We start from the raw sequence: 5760 nt of genomic DNA on the forward strand, positions 1-5760 counted from the left end.
TCCAAGACCATTCCATCTTCTCATCCTGGTGCAAGGCTAGGCGTGTACGTGGTAGGTCGATGTGAAACACTGACTGGATGATTACATTAAAGATTCCCACTTCTGGCCAGGCATTGTGGCTCACATCTGTAATCCAAGCACTCTGGGAGGCCAAGGCGGGAGGATCCCTTGAGCTCAGGAGTTTGAGACCAGCCTGAGCAAGGGAGAGACTTCATCTCTATAAAAACTAGAAAAACTAGCTGGGTATAGTGTCACACACTTGTAGTCCCATCTACTTGGGGGGCTGAAGCAGGAGGATTGCTTGAACCTGGGAGTTCGAGGTTGCTGTGAGCTATAATGACATCACGACACTGTAGCCTGGGCAACGGAGTGAGACTCTGTCTCAAAAAAATAAATAAAAGATTCCCATTTCTTTGTTGCAAGCAGCTTTTGCAAACACTGTTTATATTAATCTTGCAATGGCTGTGAGTTGCGGTAAGTAGAGGGAAAGTTCCTTTTGCATAAAGAAACGGAGACCCTACTAGGCTAAATGAATTACCCAAAGTGACACCATGAGTTGAACCAGGCTGCCGACTCAGTCTCCTCGCCTGCCGTGCAGAACCCCTGTCTCTTGTTAAATAACCAAAGTAACAAATGTTGGCTATAAACTCTTCTGATACAATCCGTTAGTTATGGAACTTGCTAACTAAGTATTTGACAATTTACTGTTAACCTTTCTTGGGAACTCATTTTTAGAAACAAGATGTTAAAACCCTCAATGAGCTAGAGAAGAGAAAAGACAGTTGACGCCTCATCCGTGCTCAGGTACTAAAGGCTCTCCGATACTGGTCCCCTCTCCACTTTTTTTGTGGGGGAACACATAAATACCAGGAACAGTATGTTCAAGACTAGTAATGCAACTTTCTATAATTTAAGAAGCATTGAAAAAAAAAAAAAAAAGCCCTGGAAGATTAAGTCTGAGCAAACAAAAGTGTTAATAACTGCAGGATGAAAGAGGTTGGGTCTCCACGGAAGGGGAACTAATACCTTCTTGTTGTAAGGAAAAGCAAAGGCATGGGCGGCGCCTGTGGCTCAGTGAGTAGGGCGCCGGTCCCATATGCCGGAGGTGGTGGGTTCAAACCCAGCCCCGGCCAAAAAAAAAAAGAAGGAAAAGCAAAAGCAGAACCAAGTTGTGGCTGTTTCACAGAAGGCAGCAGAAAGGCCACCGCTTATAAAAAAAGAAGAGTGGGCCGAATCAACCAGTCATCATGGAGAAGAGGGGAAATGAGAGAAAAAGAGAAAAGGACAGAAATCTGGTGCTTGAATTTCTTTTTTTCTGAAATGAAATTTGAAAATAATATTGTTTAACATATCTTAAATTTTTTCTTTGTTTTATGGTGAAAAAGTAAGTAGCAGTAGAAAGATCTACACATATGAATGACTCAGAATTTTGGAAATAATAGAGGGGCATTGCCATCTCTGGTAGACAACGGTTAACCAGTTGCCTAGAATGTCTGAATTGTTCATTTGTTCACTAGCAATATCAGACTATTCTGTGCCATCCTGGAAGTGGATGAAATGATTCCAGAGGGGAACCAGCAGCCATGTGGCCGTGGGGACACCATCGCTGTTTACCTTTTATTATCAGGTAACATTATGGACCCCATTTCACAGTTGGGTTTGGTCATCAGATCTAATAATTGAACTCTTTTAGGATAAAATTTTTTAACATCTTTTTATGAGTCGGCCTATGAAATGAACTTTCAATGTAGGGACTGAAATACAAACAGACCAATGAACTTTGCTGTGTGTTTTTGAAGGTAACCCTTTCCCTTCTGCCCTTAAGTTTGCTTTTTTTCTTTTCTCTCAGAAGTTCTGCTGCCTGAGAAGATTTGAACCCCTCAGTCAGACAGGTCACTGCCCAACCCTCTAGGCAGAGAGACAGCAGTTTGCAAAGAGGGTCACCGGTGGCTATCAAAGGAGAAGAGGCCCAATGCTTCCCTCCTACCCTCTCAGCTTGGGGCTGCAGCTCGGGTGGACGTGAACACTTTCCTCAGCGTGGTTGGGTTAGGGAAAAATTTACTCCTCTTCCCCTTCTAACCCCCCTTTCCACACCAGATTTGCCAGTGGGGAAAGCCTCCACCAACAACATGGTTCTCATGAACTGAATTTCTTTCTTTCTTTTTTTGGCAGGGCCCAGGTTTGAACCTGCCACCTTTGGTATATGGGGCTGGTGCCTTACTCCTTCGAGCCACAGGCGCCGCCCCTCATGAACTGAATTTTACAACTAAGATCTATTTGCATTCTAACGCCATGTCCTTTCTCAGAGGGTCTGCCACCTGTCTCTGCATGTTTGGGCACTGTGGGGGAAGGTGAGTCACTCTTGATTTAGGGGACTTCATACAATGAGGTCACCACCACTCTACTTTCTGAGTTTCTCACACAAGCTGGAGAGGCGTCAAAGGATGAGGCTTCCTTTGCAATTCGGAGTCTGACAACTTGGCCAGGTACTGCCTGGTGCAATCTTTCTTTGACTCACACAAGCTTTGTAATCATCCCTTTGGACAGAGCCATCTGAGACATGGTAGCACGGGTAGATGCCGTGGATTTTATCCTGGGCAGCTTAATACTGGAATCTTACATACCAGAATGAAAACTGAAAAATGAAGGTTCATCATGTTCTTCCAACCAAATGGGGGGAATTGCCTTCTTTTCTTGACTTTTTGCAAAATTTTCTTTTTGGGCTCTGTACCTATAGCTCAGCAGCTAGGGCACCAGCTACATACACTGGAACTGGTGGGTTCAAACCCAACCTAAGCCTGCCAAACAACGACAACTACAACCGAAACAAACAAACAAAAAAAGCTGGGTGTTGTGGCGGGTGCCTATAGACCCAGCAATTCAGGAAGCTGATGCAAGAGAATCGCTTGAGTCTGAGAGTTTGAGGTTGCTGTGAGCTGTGATGTCACAGCACTCTCCTTAGGGTGACATAATGAGACTCTGTCTCAAAAAAAAATTTTTTTTTTCTTTTTGCAACTGAAGGTACGAAGTTCAGTTCTAATGAGAGAATCTATCCAGTTAAAAAAAGTAGAAGATAATCTTGGGGGTCCTCTCTTTTCATAGTTATTTTTGGCCAAGTCTTTTTGGACTATCCAGACTTCAAAAAAAACAAATAATGCCACAAGGAGAAAACATCTACAAGTCCCTTGCTTCTGGACATGGAAGCCTGCCAGCTCATTGGGGTCATTCACTACTGTGGGGTGTAATCTGATTCAGAGCCCTGGTTTCCTCTGGGTCTCATTATACACCGTGAACAGGGCTGTTGAAACACACATGCTGACATTCAGTTGGCCGTCTGGAGTGATGGACTTTCCATCCTAGCACTGTGGCTCAATTTGTCCGTAACCTCGCAGAGAAAGCCCTGGCGCTGGTGACCGCTGCTGTGACTTATTCAAAGCCTCAACTGACCACATTTTGGTTCCTTCCTTTATCTCCTGCTGGGATCCCTAGAGCTTTTCAGAGCCTGAAAAAAAATAGTCAATAGTGCTCAAACTGGTAGCTTCAAACAGCTCCTAGTTAAGGAAGCTGTGCTGAACGCTTTGGTGGCCACTGAGGTGTGGATGTGTTTTTTTTTTTTTGAGACAAGTCTCATGTCCTTGGTAGAGTCCCGTGGCATCATAGCTCACAGCAACCTCTAATTCTTGGGCTCAAGCGATTCTCTTGCCTCAGCCTCCAGAGTAGCCGGGACTATAGGTGCCCACCACAATGCCCAGCTATTTTTTTAGAGATGGGATCTCACTCTAGCTCAGGCTGGTCTCAAACTTGTGAGCTCAGGCGATCTGCCCACCTCCCAAAGTGCTGGGATTTCAGGTGTGAGCCACCGCGCCCGGCGTGGATATAATTCTACGTCAGTGAGATCACACGCAAGCGTGGCATCATTGGCTATAATGTTTGAAGACCAAGCTTTAACATCTGATTACATTTGACTTATTTGAGTGGATCATGTGTGAGCAGACTGTTATCTGAATAAAATGAGTAGAAAAGAAAGGAAAAGCACACGTGCTAGAGCACAAATCATTGTCAAGTTAGGCTGAAGAAACTCCAGAGCAGAAAGTCCTGATTAAAAAAAGAAAAAACAACCCCCTCCCAATAAAACTCCATAGAGATTTCTGTCCTCTTTTTGTCATGGGTGGGTGCAGGGAGGAGAAGAGCTAAAATGGTGGGAATGAGCAGTGATCTCAGGTGTACGTTTAATTTGACCTCTTAGAATTTATTAACTTGTTCTTGTGTTGAAGTTCTAACCTGAGATCTCAGAGTCTTTTTCACTAATATGCATAATTTAGGGCTGGGTGGGGTGGGAGGTACCTTAGTCATCAGATGCAGTTATCAGAAAAGCTCAGGTTGGGCAGGGAACAAAATGGGGCTCTGTATGTAAGGGCCTTGCGCTATCTAGCTGCCTGATCCTGGGACTTTCCATTGTTCTTGGGAGATTACACCTTCTCACTCTGGTCACTTTTTAAGTGTCTGTGTTCTCAAATTCCTCTGGAAATAAGATTCTCAGAGGGGCAGGCAGGCAGGCAGCTATGGTGGAGGCCTCCACGTTCTCCCGGCCAGAAGGTGGTGGAGATAAGGGCGGTGGCCACCCACCCAGCCCTGCTCTGTGGAGCCGACCAGACTTTGTTGGCTGAGGGGACAGCTGGCCAGTGTCTGGCAAGAACAATAAGGAAGAGGCAGCTCCATTAGGTCATGCAAGCTCTGACCTGAGCGACTCTTTACTGACTGCTCGACTCTGCCCTGTCTTCCACTCTAAGGGACAGAAAGTCAATGCTTTTCATTACAAAATTCTCTTCCTATATGGGTTCCGTCCCTAGGCTCCCCTAAACCTCTGCAGCTGTGGCATTTCAGTGAAGACCCAGAGAGTATAGACAGTCCCTCTAGTTTGCAAATTCTCTGCCTTTCTAGGGACTGTGGAGGCTGCCTCCCTTAGTGGCCACTCTGGGGCCCTTGCTGTGAGGAGATGAGGGGCAGAGATAACAAACAGGGCCAGGAAGGGTCCCCAGAGCCTTGGGAAACAGCAGCTGGAGGCTCAGGGAAGGAGGCAGTTCCTGATGAACTGTTTTTCCACCGGAACCTTGGAAGGGCCCAGGCATTCGCCAGATGAAAGGTGCAATGTGTAAAAGTACCTTCAAGAGGAAAGCATTTAGCAGACATCCCACCAATCATTTGGAGGAGGGGAGAGGCGATGCCAGTTAAGCCAAGACAATAGCATCTTGTTCCCCTAACAGTGAGCACTGATAAAATTGCCTGTCCAGGAGGGGAAGGAAAGTATTTCATTATTGTACTTTTGAGAAAGGATAATCCTTTCTGTATTTCCTCTCTGGTGGAGGGGATCCTTTGTTCTTTTGCCTCTGACCACAGCTACTCCTCACACTCAGTATCAGGAGAAAGAACTGGGAGGTTTTTTTTTTTTTTAAAGAAGTGTGTGATTAAATGACTGAGCTATTAGACAAGGAAGGAGCAATCTCAGGCATTCTGTAATCAGTGAACCAGAGGTGAGACTATGGAGCTCTCATAAGAGTCTCCTTCCAGGCTGGGGTGCTGACACTCTGGGAGACCCTTCCATCCTCAAGGGCTTCCTGGGTGGGCTGGTCAGCACCGATTCACTTGCAGGGCAGCCCAACTGACCACGGGGCAACTCTAGAGGCCACTGGCACTTACTCTGGGGAACTCACTGCAAGGGAGCAGTTGCTTTCACAGAATCACCAAATTTGGAAGTTTCCA

At 45.9% G+C, this 5760-nt stretch overlaps 1 pseudogene; it reads left to right on the forward strand.

Moving 5' to 3' along the window:
* Positions 1-2292: 2292 nt before the first annotated feature.
* Positions 2293-3934, forward strand: LOC128571674 (ATP synthase subunit g, mitochondrial-like; annotated as a pseudogene).
* The last annotated feature ends 1826 nt before the right edge of the window (positions 3935-5760 follow it).

Source organism: Nycticebus coucang, chromosome 19, assembly GCF_027406575.1.
Source record: "Nycticebus coucang isolate mNycCou1 chromosome 19, mNycCou1.pri, whole genome shotgun sequence".
Lineage (NCBI taxonomy): Eukaryota > Metazoa > Chordata > Mammalia > Primates > Lorisidae > Nycticebus > Nycticebus coucang.